The sequence below is a fragment of the Spea bombifrons genome, chromosome 5 (assembly GCF_027358695.1).
Source record: "Spea bombifrons isolate aSpeBom1 chromosome 5, aSpeBom1.2.pri, whole genome shotgun sequence".
Taxonomy (NCBI): Eukaryota; Metazoa; Chordata; class Amphibia; order Anura; family Pelobatidae; genus Spea; species Spea bombifrons.
In genome coordinates this window covers 42673838-42697068 of record NC_071091.1, presented here as the reverse complement: position 1 = coordinate 42697068, position 23231 = coordinate 42673838, and the positions used below count along the sequence as shown (strand labels likewise).

The window sequence follows — 23231 nt, the reverse complement described above, 5'->3', positions numbered from 1 at the left end:
GCTCATTTCCCACGTTTTTCCAATCCGCATACCTGCCAACAGACCCAGCTTTTTTCCAGTCCTGTCCCGTAAAAGTTGGGTTGTTGGAAAGTATGCCATTGTAAATAAGTAGTAAATGTTAGGCATGTATTTAAAAGTGGTCTAAAATCGAATTAAAAACATAAAATCCCTATTCTTTTATTAAACATCTATGGATGTGTGTATGATAAATAAATAAATAAGCCCCGTTTCTCCAAGGCCAAGTTGCTCAGAGCGTTTGTCTAAGTCTCAGACAACTGCTCTAAGCAACTTGGCCCTCAGTTTAGGGCAATGTGTATTTGTGTACACCTCGGATTGCACCATGAAGGTATGTGTGTGCGACTGTATTGGTTGTCGGCAGGGGGCTCGTCTGACAAGCCCCCTGCTGGCAACCAATACAGTCGCACACACGTACCTTCATGGCGCCAAAGCGTCTGCTGCTGCTGCTCCAATGTGTTTCTTCAGAGCCGGCCTTAGGTGTTCTGGCGCCCTGTGCGGACTACTCCTCTGGCGCCCCCCCATCCCAAAAAAAGAAAGGAATAAAAACTTGTAACAAAACTTGTAACAAAACCCCAATCACTATATACTACGCCAAACATTGATGTGGTGTAGGCCTACCACTTCATTGTCTGGCTTAGTAGAAACGAATTCTGGACTGAAACCGAAAGTGCAGCATTTACCTGGCCAAAACCGAATATGACCCCCCCCACACACCATAAAAAAATCTAACACTTTTATTTAAAGTAAGTAACACACCAAAATAGGACAAAACAATTAAATAACAATATTATATATATATATATATATATATATATATATATATATATATATATATATATAATTAACAGCAATCACATTCCTATCATGCCCAGGCCTACCCAGATTCCAGGATGTACTCGCAGACTTGGCATGATAGGAGTATGATTGCCCTATCTACCCCTTCTCACTCTCTTCTGCCCTATCTACCCCTTCTCACTCCCTTCTCCCTATCAACCCCCTCCTAACTATCTACCCTTTCCCTCTTTGAAGTTCACTTACCCTTCAGGAGTCCTGCGGTGGGAGTGCAAGGCCTCTGCCTCCCAGCTCTGCCACTGTATGGAACAGTATAGAATGATGGGAGTTATGATGTACTTTTAGAGCATAATTAGATCATGAAAAAGACATTGGAAATGGTACAGCATAACACCCATCACTCTCACACACTTACCAATCCACACGCATACCAATCCACACGCATACCAATCCACACGCATACCAATCCACACATATACACTAATCCACACATATATACCAATCCACACGTATACCAATCCACATGTATACCAATCCACACATATACCAATCCACACGTATACACTAATCCACACATATATACCAATCCACAGTTACCAATCCACACATATACACTAATCCACACATATATACCAATCCACATTTACCAATCCACACACATACCAATCCACACACATACCAATCCACACACATACCAATCCACACACATACCAATCCACACATATACCAATCCACACATATACCAATCCACACACATACTAATCCACACATACTAATCCACACATACTAATCCACACATATACCAATCCACACATACACTAATCCACACATACACTAATTCACACATACACCAATCCACACATATACCAATCCACTCTCACTCTCACTGAATGCTTTCCTACCTTTCCTCTTTTCTCCTTACAGCTCCTTTTCCTTCTCTTCACCCCTCTTCTTCAGTTCTTCTGTCTTCTTCCGGGTCAGAGGGCACGGACAGCGGTGGGCACGGCTTCAGTGTTGTGCGCCGGGATCCTTTAACCGGCTTAAAATCACTCAAGGGAGCCGGAGGTCTGTTAAAGACCTCCGATGCCGCTCCCTTGCGAGCCTGCTTCTCCAGCGGCGGCAGCGGTACGCTACGGTGGCGTTGGACCGCGTGGCGGCGGCGGACCCCGCGGCGGCGCCCCCTGGAGTGTGGCACACCCCAAAGGCCGGCCCTGTGTTTCTTAACCCCTGCTAGGAAACCGGGAGAAAAACGAAGACAAAACAAGCACGAAAAATGTCCACGAATATTCGTCCGAAGAGAAGACAGGACCGGGCGAATACCAAGATTTTTTTTTTTTTCTGAAGATGAAGACCCCCCCCCCGGGGCCCAAGTCTAGTGCCTACTGCTTGCCTACTATCTTCCCTTCATTTTAGCTAGCTAAATTTGTTGCATTTTAGCTAGCTAAATTTGCTGTATTTTATTAGCCTAGTGTGCTTGAGGTAAAAGAGTTAATTTTATAGCAAGACAGTAGGCTTCATAATTTGCATAACATCTTTACTCTACCACCAATAGCAGCAAAGAGACAAACATGAAAATTAAAATATATAACCAATCAACATAAAACAGGGACTTAAGACAGCCACTCCTCTTCCTCTTCTTTGCTGCTACCACCAACAGGTCAGATCAATTGTCCATTCAATTTTCCTATATTGATTGTTTCTATTATTGATTTTCGTTATCTTTATTTTTCTGATATTATTATTATTGGAATTACATAACCTCTATTTGTTCCCTATACTTCCTTATCTCTGCTCCCTGCAAAGACTCTGCTTTTAGGACCCTCTCTATAGGCCCTAAACCCTCTTCTTGTGCTTCTCCCACTTTATTTTCCCTTTTATTTTTTCCACGTTCCATTTCTCTGCCCTCCTCCCTCATGGTGCCTCATGGAACCATTAGGTTCTGTCTCTCTCTTAAGCAATTATGTTTTTACTTTCACTTTCGTTTTCTATTGCTGTTCAGTTTTTGGCTTTTTTTGCAGTCGTTTCAGGCTGTTTTTCCTTGTTTCTTAAAGTTTCTAGGTGGTCTCCTTAGGCCTAATTTTTGTTTTCAGGAATCTTGCCTCTTTTTGTCAGTGTTTTTAGATTACCAGGACCGGAAGTAAGGGAGACGTGGCTGCAAATCGTGCAGCTCTAGGATTCATCACGCTGGTAGGATTTCTACTTCGTATTTTAGTTATAGGCCGATAAATACGGTATTTATTTCAACGATATATTAAATTTTTTCAGACATGTGGTGCTTGCTGGCACATTTTGCCTATCACATGTGGCCCTCCCTTAAGGTTGGTCCCTGTCCCCATCTGGGTGGTACTTTTACTACATCTGGGACTACTATACCACCTTGTGGTTTTATATACCATGCCTTGCACATTTATTGCTGATCTCTCACAGATCTCTGGTGCCAACATCTTCAAATGGTTTCTGCTCATACTCTCTTGCTGTGAATACCACCACGAGTAGTGCTTAACTATGGCAGACGAGACCCACAAGCCTTCAACGGCAGTCCTGTCATCATGGTTCTATGTAGCCAGGGCCTCCTTTGATTTGCCCCTCCAACAAGCCCTAGCATCGCTTTCAGTAAAAGATTCTAACACATTTAACATCTCTTCTAACCCCAATAATATAAAAGGACCATATGTAATTATTGGTATAGGCAATAGTCAAAGATATGTAATCATTGTTCATAAATAAATGATCATTAAGATATATTAATAGGCTTCAATAATAGGGAAAAGGGTTTCCTTGACCTTAACCCCTTGGCTGCTAAGCCATTTCCCACCCTGGTGCTAAGCTGGTTTTCGGCATTTTGGTGCATCTCACGTTTAAACGCGTTTAGAAGTAAATTTCTTGGGAATAAACTATACAAACCATATATTGTTTTTTCAGCACACCCAGCAGATTCCAAATATACCATGTCTCATTAGGTTTGCAAATCAAAGCCAAAAATGGGAATTAAGTGTAATTTTTCACTTCCGACTCAATAAAAACTAGTTCGTAATGTTATTTATCTAAACTCTAATATCAAAAGCTGTGTTGCTAAATATTTGTAGTAGGTAACCGGTCTAAAATAAACAGAAATTGAGAACAGTAGACTGTGTTTTTCTAATATTTTATAGCTAAAAGTTAAATTTATTAGACTATCACAAAAGACATCTTTAAATTTAATGCATGGCTGCCTTCAATTAAACAGCTCTAGCTGCCCGGGATGTTAAAATATGCCAACAAAACTGTATATTTTTAGAAACTACACCCCCAGCTGCAGCAAATGAGGTCTTAGTTGTATTTGTATCACAAATCTGACGTGCGCAACAAATAAGTGAATATCACACTTCTAAAAATAAAAAAAAATTAATTAAAAGCGACAAGTTCATTTATGTCTTGCGCACTACAGTCTTGTGCTATGAATACATGCATCCCCTCATTTGATGCGCCAAGGGGTGTAGTTTCTGAAAATATATACTTTATGTACCATAATTTAACTTTCCAGCTGTCTAGAGCTGTCTAAATGCAGGCATCACCCCTAAATGTTTTAAGACAATTTTTTTAACAAGATTCTCCAATCTGCCATATCTGAAGTTAAAGTGGTCTAGACATCTGGGAAGTTAAATTAGGGTACATAAAGTACATATTTCAAGAAACTACACCCCTTGGAGGTTCAAATGAGGGGCAACATGTATTTCTAGGACAAAAGTTGAGTGCACAAATAATGATGGAATATGTCGCTTTGGCTAGAAAATATGTTTTGCGCACTCCAGGTTTGTACTAGAAACACATGCAGCTCCTCATTTGATGCACCAAGGGGTGTAGTTTTTGCAAATATGTACTTTTTGTGCCATAATTTAACTTCTTACGTGAGCAGTAATGCCACGTCAAGGCTTCAACCCTAATTGCTGACCATTCACACGCCTTTCATTTCTCCATTCACTCGCAGAAGCACACACCATACTTTCCATACATTCACTCACAGAAGCACACACCATTCTTTCCCCTTACAATCTCAAAGAAATGATTGTAAAGGGAGAAAAAAATGCATACCTAGAACGGGGAAAGCGCACCCTACAAAAAGAGTACAAACATGGCGGCGCAACATAAACGGTTTGGAAGGAATTGTGAGGTCTATGATGTTCAGTCATATGTAGCAAGTGTGACATATATATGGACTTCACAATTTACAATAAATTCATAAATGCATGAATTATTGCTGTGGCGAGCACAGGAGGGACAATAAAATGAAAATTAGATATGTTTCCACCACACAAGGGGGAGGTCACTTATGGTACACCTTCCCTCCGCTTTTACCACCTCTGGGCCGGCTTGGAAACTCGAGATGAACTGGGAAAGTGTATAAAATTAACCAGAGAAGATTGGTCATTCTGCTTACTAGGGGCCAAGATCTAATTTTGAGTAAGTTGCCATCTTTCCTTGCCGGAGCCCTACGGACAGAAAAACTGTTACTTGACCATTCAGTGAGTAGTTAGGTTTTCTGTAATTTTCTCCTTTTTATTTTATCTGTTTGGTGTAAATCTGTTTATCATCTTTTTTGTATGCACTGTGATTTTTTTGTTCATAATAAATATTCCTTTATTAAGTTCTGCCTTTGTCTGGTAAAGACTCACGTTACCTGATTAGACCATTTTATCGGTAATTTGAAATCACATAATTATTGTGTGAAAATATATTGTGTGGGTTTTTTTTTAGTCTGATCTGTTTGGGGTACCAAGGCACCCCATTTCTAAATTGTCTTGGTGGTGGCAGCATTATTTTGATATTTGTTATATCATTATAGTTAAGTGCGGGTGGTAGTAAGGGTGGATCTTTGTATTTTTATCACTATTTTCGGTCTAGTGCAGACAGATAGTGAATTTTAACCCTTTTACAACCAGAACCAAGTCACGCGCACGCTTGGAGTAGAGTGCGTTCGTGACAAACCCCATGATCAAAGGGATCATGGGGTTAAAATTTTGTATCGGCCATTTTTAAAAAGGGAATGTGACTTATCATAGCTATATGATCACTGTGGTAACATTGGCTACCACAGTGATCATTTAGCTAGAATACTTTTTTTTTTTTTTTTAAAGTTAAACTAGTTTATGTTTAGATAATTTAATTTGGGGGTCTCTAGGCAATTTTGATCTTTATTTATCTGCCTTTAGAGACCCCCAAATCATTTTTTTTACTTTTTTTGTACATTTTTTTTTTAACTTAATATTTTTTATTCTTTTTTCACAAGCATTATACCGTTGGAAAGGTGAGGCGATTACCTTTGCAACAGTATATGTTGAGGGTCTGTAGCTGCTTAGATGCCTGAGATACAGGCATCTAAGCAGCATGCCCCCATACCTCTTTAACTGACAATTGTCAGTTTTCAATAAAGTTGCGCGGTGACGTCATCGCGTCATTACCGGCCGGATCGGGTGGTCCCAGTAATGCCCTTCAATATGAGGGGCAGATCGCCGGGGTAGGTGGTGATGGGGGTCCACAGACCTCCATCAAGGTAAGATAGTGCTAGCGACGGCATGGTGCTGTCGTTAGCACCTGACTGGGACTGCTAGCGACGGCACCATGCCGTCGTTGCAGTCAAGGGGTTAAATATGGAATGAAGGATTTGCTGAACAGGCATTCTATAGATAGGATAGTAACTTGTTAATGCATGGTATAGTTGTGACTGTAAAAGGGCATTACAATATGCGTACAGTGACCACGTACAGTGAGCATGTTTGAACACCCAATTAGGTGAAGACCAATTGACTGACATCATTATCCAAACCATATATAAGCTAGGCATTTGTAAGACATGGGAGAGGCATGGGAAGAGAGGTTGAGGGAAGATGTACTTGCCATCCACGGACTCTTCACGTCCCGAACACTCCCTCCATCCTCAGGAATGCATAGGACAGATGTCATGAACTAAATTCCTCTCCAAGGTTTTGTAAGACTTATTTTATATTTTTGTTATCTACTTTTAATATTTTTGTTCTATTTTTGTTCGTATTAAATGTTTTACCTTTGTTTGCATCTAAGTGACTCTGCCTATTTTGAAGGATGATGAGGCGCCTACAACGCACTCCTAGATGAGTGGCGAGGCAATTCTCCTGACTCTGACCTAGATTCGGACAATCCGAACATCCTTGCCTCTCGCGGGATGGGCGAGACAGCCTTGAATACCCAGGCTACAGGCTTCTATATGATGACTCCATCCGGAGCTGCTGCAATACCAGAGGATTCTGGTGCCCTCAATGCCATAGGTGAACCCTGTTTTGACCCTGAGAATATAAGGAATCCATGCTAGGCTGAGTGGACTCCGCCCGACCAGATTTCAAACTCCCTGGTCAAATGGATCTAGAAACCAGTAAAGAGGGAGGTCTGGAACAAACTTCGGGCAGAATGCCCGGGTCCTAAGCTGCCACACAAGGTGTTAAGACCCCCAACTTTGACCCCACGATGGTGACATAATCCAAAACCTGCAGGAACCCCAGGAGAGGGGCCAAAGGTGGTATCAAAAGAGCCCAGGATAAGCTTCTGGACATTGTTGGGCCATTGTCCCAATTGTTCCTGATGGCCGAACAAGCGATCATGTCTGATACCCCAAATGGATGCCTCCCCTGCCAGGGAATGGATTCAGCATTGCAGCATCATGCTGGGTAACGCTAACTTACCCTCTTAACCGAGCGACCGCCAGCCATTCAGCCACCAGAGGCTACCAGTCGTCAGGCAGGGTACCGCTTCCGGGCTCTGTTTCCCTCTGTTTCCCCTAACCATAAGTTACCAGTTTTCAAATCTCTTCTCCCCTTCGGGTTACGGGCAGGCTATCTCTCTTTTCCCACAATTGGTCCCTCATGTCTCTGGACCCTTGGGTTTCTATTCCCACGTTCAACGTGCCCTTCCTTTTCTCCCCTGGCTTCTCTTCCCCAACAGGAGATAGTGGACCAAAAGGGTGCCATAGAACCCATGTCATGGGTCCTCCTCACTTCGTCAGCAACATCTTCCTGGTTCACAAGAAGTCAGGGAAATCTTGACCCGTTATAAATCTCAGAAGCCTCAACATCTTTGTCACCTGCCGTCACTTCAGGTGGAAGGCATCCATCTCCTCAGGCATCCATCTTCTACTAGAGGGCAACTCGCTTATGTCTGGATCTCAAGGACGCCTATCTCGCAGTCCCTGTCCACCAGGATCTCCGCCGGTTTCTTCAATTCTTCTGGCACAACCAGCTTCGGTAGTTCACTTCCTTTTGGACTCAGCTCGGCCCCTTGGTGCTTTACCAAGGTGATGAAATCTGTCATGGCTTTCTTTCAGACCCAGGCGATCAAGAAGGAGATCCGCAGGGTGCTATGCTCCAAGACGATTCCACTTCAGATTCTAGCTCACATTGTGGGCCTTCTCTCCTCGTCCGTCCAAGCAATCATTCCTGCTCCGCTCCACTACCGAGCTCTTCAGCGACCCACCTTTGCAGGTTTCCATCCTATGATCAACAGATCACCCTCTCGACGGAGGTGAGGCTAAAGCTCATGGGGTGGCTACAATACATGGAGGCATGGAATGATCGAGCTATCTTCATCTCCCTTCCCGACTTAGTCCTGGAATATGAGGCCAACTTTTACTGTTGTGGGGTTCCAGACCTTCTGGAGTGACCGGTGGTCGATGGTAAGCGGAGAAGAGACAATTGCACATCAATTGTCTGGAACTGATTGCGGCCTCCTTTGCCATTCGGAGCTTGGCCAAGGATTGCTCCAACTTTTGCCTTCTCCTTTGGATGGGCAACATCTCGGCGGTCCAGTACATCAACCGTCTGGGGGACACGCGGTCACGTATGCTAAGGGTCCTTGCCAAGGATCACTATGATTTCTGCCTGGCCGACCACATCACACTGAAAGCAGAATATGTTCCGGGCTCTGATAACACGGTGGCAGACTGGTTTTCCTGTCACTTGAGGGATGCCAGTGATTAGAAGCTGGACTCTTCCAGCTTCTGGACTCTCGGTGGGATCAATTTTCTATTGATCTCTTTGCATCCAGATTGAATACTCAACTGGCGACTTTCTTCAGCTGGCTTCCAGATCCAGACTGCGCCACAGTGCACTCCTTCCTACAGACTTGGCCTCCATCCGGGGCTTATGCTTTTCCCCCTTCGCTCTGATTCCTCAGGCGCTTTGCATGATCGGATCTGTGTTTCTCATCACACCCCTCTGTCTGCCTCTACCCTGGGTCCAGTCACTCCTGGAACTGCCTTCAAGGACACCGCTTCTCCTTCTGTCAGTCCTGCACCTTCTTCAGGATCCGGACCATCAGTTTCACCCCCTCATCCTTAATAGCGTGGAGCCTCTCCAGCAACCTGGAGATTTGTTCCAACTTTCAGAGGATGCTCATATGCTTATCTGAGACGCCCTTGCACCAGGCACCGGATGAGCTTATGCTTGGAGGTCCTGGGTGTCTTGGTGTCTGGAATGGCAGTATGATCCGTTCTAGGCCCCTGTAATCGCTGTTAACTTTCTCTCTCACTTTTTCTCCCATGGGAAGTGTTACCGTATCCTGAATGCCTTAGATCAGCCATCGCCACTTCTCATGCTCTGGTCTCAGGTGCTCCCCTGGGTAGGCATCCTCTGGTCTGCCGTCTTTTGCACAGGGCCCAGTTATCTCGTCCCCTGGGTCCGAGGTATTCGTCTCTCTGGGACATCCAGAAGGTATTGGATTTTCTGAAATCCTGGCCTAACAATACTTCTCTTTCTTAAACAGCTTTTGGCCAAACTTGCTTTGCTTCTGGCTTTAGTTTGCTTTTGCCGCATTCTGATGCCCAGGCTTTCGATGCTGATGTCATTCCTTTCTCTCCGCAGAGGGTGGTTTTCTCGCTTTCTTGTCGCACCAAATCAATTTCTTTGGCTGTCTCCTACCCATACTTTCCAGAGCAGCCGCTTTTGTGTGTGGCTCGCTTCTCTCAGCAGTATCTTCTGTCCACGGACTCTCATCATCTGAGGGGTTCCCATTAGCTGCTTCTCTCTTATGTTTCTCCTTTTCGTCTGGTATCTTTTCCTACCATTGCTAGATGGGTGCGCTGGCATTTGTGTCTGGCCGGGATTGTCCCAATTTCAGGGCTCATTTGTTCAGAGGGGCGGCGGTCTCTGGTGCTGTGTCTCTAGGCACCTCTCAGTCGGGCGTCCTGCACTCCGCGGACAGGTTCAGGACTTCTACTTTCCATACCTTTTATTTTCTCCCTGCTCCCCATGCTACCTTTGCTTGACTTAGCGTTAAAAATGCAAATTATGAAGCCTCCTGTCTTGCTATAAAATTAGAGATTATAATAGCCTTGGTGCATATATAATCAAAATTTTATGGCAAGAAAGGAGGCTTCGTATTTTGCATAAACCTTCTTACTGTTAACGCTCCCCCCACCACTTCCCACTTTCCTCTCCCCTGCCACTTCCCAGGTTATCTTGTGACGCAGTGTCCCTAGTTCATTCCGAGCTCTCTTCTCTGTTAGAAAAGGGTGCCATAGAATCCCCTCCTCAGTTTCTCAGCAACATTTTCTTGGTGCTCAAGAAATCGTTGGAGTTCCGCCCCGTCATCAACCTCCGGCGCTCAATCGGTAGGTCGTGTACCGACATTTCAAGATGGAAGGTATCCATCTCCTCCGAGACCTTCTCCGGGAGAACGATTGGTTCTCGTGTCTCGACCTCAGGGCGGTTCCTGTTCATTGTGACGATCGGGGGTTTCTGCAATTTCGCTGGCAAGGCCATCTCTGGCAATTCACTTGCCTCCATTTTGGCCTCAGTTCCGCTCCATGGTGCTTCACCAAACTGATGAAGCCGGTCATTGAGTTCCTAAGGGCGCGCGGTATCCGCTCCATTATCTACTTGGACGACATCCTCCTTGTGGCTCAGGATATCGAGACCCTAAGTCACAATACCTACCTCACGGTTCGTCTCCTTCAGGATTTGGGCTTCGTCATAAACGAGGCCAAGTCGGTTTTGGTTCCTCAGATTGCCGCGTGAGAAAGTTCTGATCATCAAAAAGGAAATTCAAAAATGACTTTGCTGTGGCCTGGTCTCTCTTAGAAGTCTTGCCCGAGTGATAGGCCTTTTCTCCGCGTCCATTCAGGCTATCTTTTCAGGCCCTCTCCACTACAGGGCCCTGCAGCGTCTGAAGACGCAGCACCTCCGTGTGTCGCCCTCCTACAACTCAATGATCTCCTTGTCAGACGAGACTCGGTTAGAACTTCATTGGTGGTTGATGCACATGGAGGCCTGGAACGGCCGTGCCATTTTCAGGTCAAGCCCAGATTTTGTCTTAGATTCAGACGCAAGCCTGTGTGGTTGGGGGGCGGTTTGCGGAGATGTGGCTACGGGGGGTTCCTGGACCTTGGAGGAACGTGACCTCCATATAAAGGTGGCTCGAAGCATACAGAGCTGTGCAGGCGTTGCTGGGACTTTCTCTGTCTGATCATTTTTTCATCATGGATTACAGCAGCATATCAGAAGTTTCAGACTCTGAAGGTGAGAGGGCCGCTGATAAAATACACTTGACCTCACACTGGATCTCACTGTTGCCTCACTTAATGTGAGGAGGCTGAGGAACTCTGTCAGGAGGGCTGCTTTGCATATTTACAGACTCTAAATGTGCAATCATGGACTGTTTTATGGACATTTGAAGAAGGACTGGACCTTGGGGGCCCTCTTACTGGTCTGGGTCAAATGACATTTAAATTATTTTATTGAAATTGCTCCCGGGAGAGCAATTTTAATTGATGTTGTTGTTTTTAAAGGTTTTAATGTGCGTCTTTTGAAAGTATATGCTTCACCAGTTAAGAATGAAAGAATAGAAATTTTAGAGCATATCTCCTTCTTTGCCACAGGTTCTTCCCCTCTAATAGTTGAAGGTGATTTTATATCCTACTGGGTGAAAACTTCTTGCCAGATTAGAAATGTTATCAATTTAAAATTAAAAGATGCGTGGAGGCATTTAAAACCCTCTGACCCTTGATCTACATGGTCAGCTCCCCCATAGACTTTATGTTGTCCTCTGCTGGTTTTAATCTCCAGGACATGTTTTTAGAAGATAATGTATTCTCAGACTATAAGCTTTTTTAAAAATTAGCTTTTTAATTCCTAATAAATCTAGGAATGGTCTGTGGAAACTCAATTTATTATTACTAGAGGAAGAACAAATCCAGAATAATTTTAAAGGTCTCATTGGGGTGGTGGCGACGCCAGAAAGACCAAAGTCAGAATTTTTTGGACTGGTGGGAAACCATCAAGTCCAAGATGAAGAACTTTTTTATTGTTGCTGGCGAGAGGAAGAAAAAAGAGAGCAAACAAGTTTTTAAAGATCTTAATGTGCGTTTGCAAACTCTTTTTAAGTTGAAAGAGGCTGGTGTAAGCAGTACTGACAAACTGATTTTTAATTTAAAGAAGGAGATTAAAAAGGTTTTAGATTTTGAAGGTAAACATATTATTTTTAATGCCCGGAGGAAGGGGGATATTTTTACACAAATATCTCAAAAGAGAGACCTAATTTTAGAGATGGAAGGCCAGCCCTCCATTGCGGGCATTTTAAAAGTGTCACAAGAATTTTACCAAAACTTTTTTTAATGAGAACGTTATAGATCGTTCCTTTTTAAAAGATACTCTGGGGGCCATAACTATTGTTTTAGGATCTGATGATCAAGCGGGTTTCAGCATAAAGCTGTCGTTAACCGAATTGCATGATGCAATTAAAAGCTTTTATGCTGGTAAGTCCCCAGGAGCAGATGGAATCCCTATCAAATTTTTTACATGTTTTTGGGAACTTTTGAAGGATGATATTATTAATATTTTTATAGAAGCTTTATAGAAGCCTGGAGAAGAGGCATCATTACTCTAATTTTTAAGAAGGCTTTAAGAAGTTTTAGAGAACTGGAGGCCTATCACCCTACTGAACGCAGACTATAAAATTATGGCCAAGCTTTTAGCTAACAGAACAAAAGCTGTAATAGATACGGTTATTCACCCAGATCAGATCTGTGGTATCCCAAGACGTGCTATTTGGGAACACCTTAATGTAATATGTGATCTGATCTGGTATCAGAAAGACTGTAAACAAAAACTGGCCGTTTTATCTCTTGATTTAAAAAAAGCTTTTGATCATGTATCCCATGAATATCTCTTTATGGTTTTAAAGAAAATGGCATTCCCAGATGATTTTATTCAGCTTATTAATGTTTTATATAAGTTTTTATTTTTTTTTTGCGAAATTTTAATCAAGGCTTTTTTTAACTCAAAGTCTCTCTTAAATCTGGGGTGAAGCAGGGATGCCCGCTTTCACCCCCTTCTTTTTGTCTGTGCCATTGAACCCCTTTTAGCCCTTCTACGAAAGGAAAAGTTTATCCGGGTGCCCCCATCCCGGGGGGGGGTACAGGTGACGGCTATGGGCTACATGGATGACGTTAGTGTATATTGCACAACCCCAGAGTCCTTGAAAAGAGCTATTAGAACAACTGAGTATTTTACATGTGCCTCTGGTTTTAATTTGAATCTTAACAAATGTGACTTGCCGATTGTGATGGGCATCAGACTCCTGCTGTGCAGACCCAAGGTGCCAATATTGAAATTCTGGGAGTGGTTTTTGATTATGTAAATAATGGCGGAAGATCATGGGATATTGTTTTAGAAAAATTTAACCGCAAAATAGATTTATAGAAACCCAAAACCTGACAATGGAAGGGAGAATTTTAATCATCAAGGCAATACTCTTACCAATAATGATGTATTTAGGAATGGTATTTCCCCCTTCTGACTTGTATGCAAAGAAATGTATGCGTGTTTGTTTTATGTTTTTCTGGAACTCCAGAAGTGAGAAACTAAAAAGGGAGAAAGTGTGCAAACAAAACATGAATGGTGGTAAGGGGATGCCTGATGTGAAACTTATTTTATATATAAAGTTTTTTACTATGTGTTTTAAAAACTTTTAAAAAGAATGTACCTTTGCTTCTTTTTTACGCTACGCGGCTGGTCATATTTTTAGGAAACATAACTTTTACTCGCTGTCTCTTAACTCTCCTGTGCTTTTTAAATCCTGTAATTTTAGAAAAAAAACAATACAATTATATCACATCCAAGATTTTAGCCCGGATATTTTATCAAATCCAAAGAAGTTGACTGCTGCTATATTATCAAAGGCACAAACTGAACAAGTGGCACAATAGAGTCCAGAAGAGTTTGGCAGAATGTATGTCGCCACTTTGTAGCCAACTCTTAAAGACATCGTGAATGGCAGGTAGTGCTCGATGTTGGCCAACTAGGAAATTTCAGCACAGGAGAGGTCTTGGTGCCACCGCCAAGTTCCCCCAGAGATCAGTGTACCCAAGATGAGACAGTGTTGCATATATTTTGGAACTGCTTTTATGCACAAGACATTTGGGGAAAAGGCAGGCCCACTTTTAAAATGGATTTGTGGCCTTTGGTTTTTAAGCTATACAGTTGTTTTACATGGCCTTTTTACCTGTCCGACAGCTGACCAGTCCTGTGTTTTATGGATTAGGATAAATTGTGTAAAAGAAGCAATTTGGAAGACAAGGAATATTTTATTGCTTAATAAAGACTATATAGACCCTTCCATTCGTCTTAAAATGGCTTTAAGTGGTATGTACACACACTTTTTAAAGGATTGTAAAGGCATGGGTTAAATGAACGCAAAGAGACTTTGGTGCCTTTATATGTGGAACATTTTACTTGCATGAACGTCCCAAAGACTGTTTTATGTATCTATTGTAATTTTATGTAAAATGTGTTAATTCATTTTATCGTTTTAAATGTTCCATTATATCCTTTAACCTATTTTAAAGTATGTATTTATTGTACTGTAGCATATAGTTAATAAAATTTGCAGCTATAGCTCCTTTCTTCTAATTTCCCGTGTATGACTTTGGCTTTAATCTTGATCCTGATTAGTGTACCAGACCCCGGCGTGTCCCAGATTTACCCAATTTTCTTCCAAGCTGTGTGCCCTGCCTGAGGGCTTTCAAGCTGTGTGCCCTGCCTGAGGGCTTCCAAGCTGTATGCCCTGTCTGAGGGCTTCCAAGCTGTGTGCCCTGCCTGAGGGCTTCCAAGCAGTGTGCCCTGCCTGAGGGCTTCCAAGCCATGTGCCCTGCCTTTGCTACAGTTCCCCTGCCTTTGCTACAGTTCCACTGTCCTTGCTACAGTTCCACTGTCCTTGCTACAGTTCCCCTGTCCTTGCTACACTTCCCCTGTCCTTGCTACAGTTCCCCTGTCCTTGCTACAGTCCCCCTGTCCTTGCTACAGTTCCCTGTCAGTGGGGCTCCTGCCATCTGCCATGCCAGTGGGCCTTCAGTTCCAGGTCTGTCCAGCAAGACTTTCTACTCCACTGTTCCTGTTCAGCAATACAAATATATTCTTATATATCAGCCTGGTGTGATACTTATCTCGTCTGTACTTACCTGTCTGTCGATATGCATCTCAGAGTACAGAAAGAGCACCAGATATCCCCTGCAATTGGGCTCCTACCCGACCTGCTGGCCTGGGTCCTGACACTTGGTTGTTATTTGGGGAATCATTGCTTGAAGGATCTATGTCATCCAATAAAAGAAATGCACCAATAGCAGGCAGTAGTAGTGCTGCTATGTTTTCTTACGGAAAGCCGAAAGCACAAGTCCCACCATCAAAGTTAAAAGGTAGCACAACTAGTACTACTACTAGCCCAGTGAGTAAAAAGAAGTACCGGGCTAGACAGTATAAAAAGGGAAGGCGATTTACTTAGTAACCAGGTGGGTGGATCTGGGGGCTGGGTCTATACATTAATAGGGAAAAGCATATATTTTGCCACCTAAAACAAGGACAGAAAGCGATTGCAGCATTATTGTTAAATGACAAGTTAAGGGTCATGCCTACAAAAGCTCGCAGTTTAGTGAATAAGATCCACAAAGTTGTAACAGTACTGGTAATTGAGAATGTTGATATAGTGGCTGTTACTGAGACATGGTATAATGAGAAAAATGACTGGGACATATCAATACCGGGGTACTCTTTAAATAGAAAAAACAGAAAGGGCAAGAAAGTGGCCCCAAATGTGAAAAATAACATAAAATCTAACTTAACACAAGTTGGGAGGAGAACATAAAGTAACTCCTGTAGGTGTGATTTATAGACCCCCAGGACAAGTAGAAGAACTAGATAATCTACTAAAAATGACAGTGAAGGGGGAGGTTATAATCATGGGTGACTTTAACCCCTTCGGTCCCCTATGGATGTACCGGTACATCAAAAAAAAAAACGCATCCCAAGAACCCCCTATGGACGTACCGGTGCATCCTGCCCTTCTTACAGCGGCAGGGACACAATGACAGTCTGGACTCCCCCCTGACAGCAGAAGCCAGCATTGCTGGCTTTCTGCTGCCTGATCCCATGTAGCAGCTTCCAGCACGAACACCGGAAAACTGTTACATTTTTTAATTGCTGACGTCACCCGGAAGGTCATCGGAGGACAGGATATCCCCTGCAGGGTCTGTCCAGTGTGATCGGTGCAGGCGGATCGCAGGGAGGAGAGTGAGAAACCATGTTTCTCACTCTTCTCTCATGCTGAAAAAAATGTTGGTGAAAAAATCACTAATACAATAAATAATTTAAAAAAAACAATAACTTCAGCTAAGTGATGTCATTGTGGTATCACTGGCGTTAATAACCTGTTTAAGAGATCCCTATGAGGACCTCTAACCATACTGCACTGGAAAATCTATATAAATAAGGTATTTCTGAAATCAGGACACCTGAATTGATAAACTTGGAGGGGATTTTTCATCACTTTACCTAATTTTGTTAGGATTCAGAGGGAAAATATTTTAAAAAATTAGTTTTTTTTCTAATTTTCACTAGTTTTTAATAAATTTCTCATCCTAAATTTTCAGCTAATCATCCAACTATGGTATCAAAAGAAAGCTCTATCTCGCCTTGAAAAAACAATATATAGTTTACATGGGTACACTATTCGCAGGAAAGGAGAATAATCGCTGCACCGACGTACTGCAAAAATGGCAAAATTGCTCCGGGCTTTGAGGTACCAAAAACCTCTGGGACTGAAAGGGTTAATCTCCCTGATGTGAACTGGAAAACCAAAGTAGCTGGTTGTGCCCGGAGTGTACATATGCTGAGCTCCCTACTGGGATTATCTTTAAAACAAGTAGTTGAGGAGCCAGCACGTAAAGGAGGCCATATTGGATTTAGTGTTCACAATGGAGATTTGTTAACAGATATTTCTGTAGGTGAAAGTTTGGGATCTAGTGATCATCAGTCTTTGTGGTTTAATATACGAACAGTGACTAAGTCACACCACACAAAAACAAAAGTTTTAGATTTTAGAAAAGCTGACTTTTCTAAAAGGAGAATGTGTAGAGGAGTCATTATCAGACTGGGGCAATTTGAATGGAGTCCAGGAGAAATGGGAATATTTAAACATTGTATTATTGAAGATAACAGAAAATTGTATTAGGCTTGTCAGTAAGAGTATAAAATTAAAGAAACCGCTGTGGTACACAGAAGTGGCCAAAATCATAAAAGACAAGAAGTTAGCCTTTAGTAAAAACAAAAATACCCAAAGTGAGGAAGACAGACAGATCTATAAGATTAGGCAGAAAGAAGCAAATAAAGTTATAAGAGCTGCCAAATCACACGCAGAAGAGAGAATCGCCCTGTCAGTAAAAAAGGGAGATAAAACATTTTTTAGATATATAAATGAGAAAGGGAAAGTAAAACAAGGATTAGTCAGATTAAAAACAAAAGAAGGGATATAGGTAGAAGAGGATAAAGGTCTAGCTGACTGCCTCAATTACTATTTAGGTTCAGTTTTTACAAATGAAAATGAGGGAATGGGACCTCAGTTAGGAAAAAAGACATTTGAAATGTGTGAGTTTACCGAGGCGGAGGTTCTACTTCAGTTGTCTAAGGTAAAGGCAAATAAGTCGATGGGGCCTGATGGGATACACCCTAAGTTATTAAAAGAGCTTGGTGGTGTACTAGCAAAACCGTTAACTAATTTATTTAACGAATCATTGGTCACGGGAGTCGTCCCTGGGGATTGGAAATTAGCGATTGTTGTGCCCATTCACAAAAATGTAAGTCTTGCATCTAGTGGGGAAGATCTTACCAAATGAATCTTATTGATTTTTTTGATTGGGTGACTGAAGTAATTGATCAAGGTGGAGCAGTAGACATTGCATATCTGGATTTCAGTAAGGAGTTTAGATCACAATGTTGTTGATTGGATTAGAGAATGGCTGAGTGGCAGAAAACAGAGGGTTGTAGTCAATGGCGTATATTCAGAGCAAGGTTTTGTTACCAGTGGGGTACCTCAGGGATCTGTACTTGGACCCATTCTCTTTAATATTTTTATTAGTGATATTGCAGAAAGTCTTGATGGAAAGGTATGTCTCTTTGCTGATGACACAAAAATCTGCAACAGTCAAATTACATAATTTTGGATTTATGTAATGACTGGCTATTTCTTTTTATAGGGTGACAGCCTGTCCAGCCTTGAGTAAGGGAAAATTGCACACAAAAGTGTTTTAAAGTTTAGAGTTTCTTCAAGTGAAGACAAGTAAGAGAAAATGTGTTTAAACATTGTGTGTACGCAATTTCATTGCACCAATCAGCCATCACACTATGACAAGATAAAAGTGGGTTGTGCGCTCAATAAAACGAAATAAAAACAATAGTGTAGTATATAATCTAAACTATCAGTGCTTCAGTGAATGTGTGAAAATGGCCACTCACTTCTTCATGAGCAAGCTGACTGTTAATTTAATAATCTCCAGCTTGAAACCCTTAGTGTAGCTGTACATCTCCACAGAAGAACGGGGACTATGTCACTCAGAAAGATGATGTTGCAATAATATGTAAGCAAAATTATTTAATACAAACAAAGGTAAAAAAGCAGCATCTTACATAAAATGTTCAGTGCTTCTGTGTATTTTAAAAAAAAACTAAATTGCATCCCCTCATATAATTTGTGCTCTGGGGGCTCCACCCTGGATGTACAACTGTGGAGTCTGTGATACATCCCTACACATTGATCATTATTGTAAGATTTATTGCTGTGGAGTCTGTGATACACTCACACATCATACATTACTTTGACTTTTATTGTCATAGAGCACTTTGATACACTCACACACTGCATAATGATAGCTAATCCTTGGCACACCAGCTAGAGTGGACTACAGTAACAATGATGCTCAACCAGCTAAATTGCTGGCTAGGAATCATTAGAAGTGCAATCCACACAGGGGGAGGCAGGGACACTGACATGGGAGGGGAAACAGGGAATTTTAATCAAGGGGCTAGCCAGGGAGGGAAGCAGCTCATTAAAAGCTAACCTTGGCACACCAGCTGTTATGGACTGCGGTACGTACAGCACTCAGCCAACCAGATGGTTGGCCAAGCAAAATTTACATTTTCAGGCTCCACCTCAATAATGAAGAAACAGCAGCTTTTATTACAATATTGGAAGAAATTCAAAAGATATTTGAAATGAAAATTCCACTCAACATGTACCACCAAGAGAGGATGCAATATCCACTTCTAACGACGAACAAAGAATAGAAGAAAAATCAGCAGCTCCTTTTCCAATTCCTACTCTTGATCACTGTGAAAGTCTACCAGCATCAGAGTCAGTATTCACTGCTAAGAGTCAACAAAGAATACAGATTTAGCAGCTGCTTTTCCAATTCCTAGCCAAGGTTCACAGCTAAGGTTATTGTGAGTATGCCATTCCCATTTATATTAGTCATGGTCAGGGACTGAGTCCATAAAGACAACTGTAATGACCCAGAGCGCCCGAAGATAGTGTTCAGGAGTTATTGCGCAGTAGCAGAGATGGACAGGGCCTGGTGCAGGGCGACTGCACTCACCCGGGTGTTGAGCACCTAGGGTTGTGCAGCCACATACCAGGGCCCTGACAGATGTTGTCCAGAACAAAACAAAGTGATATCCTGTAGGCACCCTGAAGCAGGCATGAGACATAGCACTATGTGCAGAATCATGTGCAGGGTGCTGCAGGCTGGGAGTATGGAAGCTAAGCAGAGTAACAGCAGGGACATAGCAAGCAAGTGACAGGGAGACCAAGCAAGAAACATAGCCAAACAAGACATACATGATACAGGACACAACAAAGTACAGGGAACAAGAACACAAGGGATGGAGTGAGGAGCCGGAATCCTCAGACGCTTCTCCTTTAAGCAAGGATAGGACATCTTAACTGGGACATGGGGAGAGGAGAGAGGAACCGAAATCCTCAGATGATTCAGGGAAAAGAGGGCAAAGGAACACAAAATACAGACACACATGGACACAGGTCTAGCCTAGGACTTTAGGACATATGGCCATAGTATGCTTAGCCCACCACTACGCCAAAGTACTCCAATATCCGGTGGGTCCTAGCACTAAACCCTGTCTACAGAATTACTAAACATTAAATAAACACAGAACAGAGATCAAACCATACCTGAGACTGCAGACTGAGACAAACATAACGGGTAGGGCACAACTTATAAAGGAAACATAAGCTGAAGCCAAGAGCAGGACTGGAATCCAGGAATCAGAGGTTCAGGATAGATCACATGGAAATGCAGGAACGCATTACAGCAAAACATGGGAACTGAGGCAAGGCAAGGAAACTGAGGCAAGGCAAGGGAACCAGAGATGAGCAGCTCCAGAGCCTGAATGGGGCCTGACTTAGAGCGGCCCTTACAGTTATGTTAGACATGTTACCATTTCTTTTTAAATTTCTTTAATATTTTTTATAATTTTTTTATTAATATTTTATTTTACTAATCACATTTGTGATTAGTGAGCTGGGCTTCATTGACCTGTGTGGATGAATGCAGTACCTGCATTCAACCTGCAAGATAGACCCTCTGTGAACTCATTGATCTAACAGTTGGCGCCGGCCATCTTGTGAATGGCGTCAACGCCATTCACTGACGGCGCTTGTGGTTGCTCTTCGGAGCAATCACAAGGCGATTGGGGTACATGTCTGTGTTACTGACATGCCTCGATATCAAGGCATGTGAGCAAAACATATTATGCTTAGGAAGCGAATACCGATCACTTCCTAAGCACTGATTTAGCCGGCCGCCTCAACATTTTTTTTTTCGGGGGAGGGCTTTCCTCCTATGATTCACTTTTGAGGCTTCCGTGGATCCTGAAAAGCTGCCAATTGTGGCAATGCAGATAATTAATAGCAGTGGGCTTTGTCACCAATGCAGTACATCGTGACCCCGTACATGTTGTGAAGAGGTTAAACATTGTGTGTGAGCAATCTCATGTTTATGAGAACACTGGCCACTGGTGTACTTATATCTTTTAGAAATAATAAACCAATATTGATGTTCCATTCAAGTATTTTTACCTATGATATTCAAGTGAAGTACTGAGGTGAAGTATTGATGTGCAGATGTTCAAGTGACATATAAACGGTCAGTATTACTATGGTTAAATGTTTGATGTTTTGACAAGTTAAGTGAATGACACTTCCATTTATATTAAACTAATTTATTTATATTTGATAAATATGAATAGTACCGTATTTGCTCGATTATAAGACGACTCTGATTATAAAACGACCCCCCAAAATCTGAATATTAATTTAGGAAAAAAAGAAAAAGTCTGAATATAAGACCACCCTATAGGAAAAAAGTTTTACTAGTAAAGGTTAATTCATGTAAACTATGTAAACTATTTTTTTTAATAAAAGCTATGATTGAGAAAAATATTTTGTTTTTATTTCCTTTTATTTTCCAACCTGACCCCCAGTTATGCACATCTGCTCCCAGGCTTGCCACTCTGCCCCAGAAATGCCTTATACCCCTATATGCCACTGTGCCCTTGGTTTAATCGAGGACTCTGGCTTTGAGACTTACCAGACCTTGTTTGCCTTCTTTAAGAGTGGTGGCCCTTTTCTAATTTAGCTTGACTGTGGCTGAGTACATAAATCAAGGTCCATAAAGACATGGTTGGATGAGCTTAGTGTAGAAGAACTTGACTGGACTGCGTACAGCCCTGACCTCAACCTCAATGAACACCTTTGCGATGAACTGGAACGGAGATTACGAGCCAGACCTTCTCGTCCAAAATCAGTGCCTGATCTCACAAATGCTCTACTGCTTCAGTATGTCACAGTACATGTTGGCATTCATGGTTCACTCAATGAACTGTAGCTCCCCAGTGCTGGCAGCACTCATGCAGGCCCAGACCATGACACTCCCACCACCATGCTTGATTGTAGGCAAGACACACTTGTCTTTGTACTCTTCACCTGGTTGTCGCCACCCACGCTTGACACCATCTGAACCAAATAAGTTTATTTTGGTCTCATCAGGCCACAGGACATGGTTCAAGTAATCCATGTCCTTGGCCTGCTTGTCTTCAGCAAACTCTTTCCGGGCTTTCTTGTGCATCATCTTTAGAAGAGGCTTCCTTCTGGGACAACAGCCCTGCAGACCAATTTCATGTAGTGTGCTGCATATGGTCTGAGCACTGACAGGCTGACCCCCCCACCCCTTCAACCTCTGCAGCAATGCTGGCAGCACTCATATGTCTATTTCCCAAAGACAACCTCTGGATGATGCTGAGCATGTGCACTCAACTTCTTTGGTCAACCATGGCGAGGCCTGTTCTGAGTGGAACCTGTCCTGTGAAACCGCTGTATGGTCCTGCCCACCATGCTGCAGCTCAGTTTCAGAGTCTTGGCAATCTTTATGAAGAGCAACAATTCTTTTTTTTAGATCCTCAGAGAGTTCTTTGCCATGAGGTGCCATGTTGAACTTCCAGTTACCAGTGTGAGAGCGATAACACCAAATTTAACACACCTGCTCCCTGAGACCTTGTAACACTAATGATTCACATGACACCGGGGAGGAGAAATGGCTAATTGGGCCCAATTTGGACATTTCCACTTAGGGGTGTACTCACTTTTGTTGCCAAGGTTTAGACATTAATGGCTGTGTGTTGAGTTATTTTGAGGGGGCAGCAAATTTACACCGTTATACAGGCTGTACACTCACTACGTTACATTGTAGCAGAGTGTCATTTCTTCAGTGTTGTCACATGAAAGGATACAATAAAATATTTACAAAAATGTGAGGGGTGTACTCACTTTTGTGAGATACTGTATATAGTTTAACAATTGACTGAAATGAATGAACTTTCTAAAAATATAATGGGTGTTTTTGTCACTTATTCAAGGTAACATTACTCAAAATATTATTCTAGACATTCCAAATTCTGGTAAGTAAGTGGTAATTTATACAAGTAAAAGTTCTATTATCATAAATGTTAGAGCGTCTCTAAAGGGGCAATAATAACTATTTCATAAATACACTGGGATTTAAAATGTAAAACTTTTCTAAAACT

At 42.3% G+C, this 23231-nt stretch overlaps 1 protein-coding gene across 1 annotated transcript in view; it reads right to left on the bottom strand.

The window, feature by feature from the left end:
• The window catches only part of ADCY1 (adenylate cyclase 1), an 854652-nt gene that overhangs the window by 562073 nt on the left and 269348 nt on the right, over positions 1-23231 (bottom strand). The window lies entirely within an intron of this gene.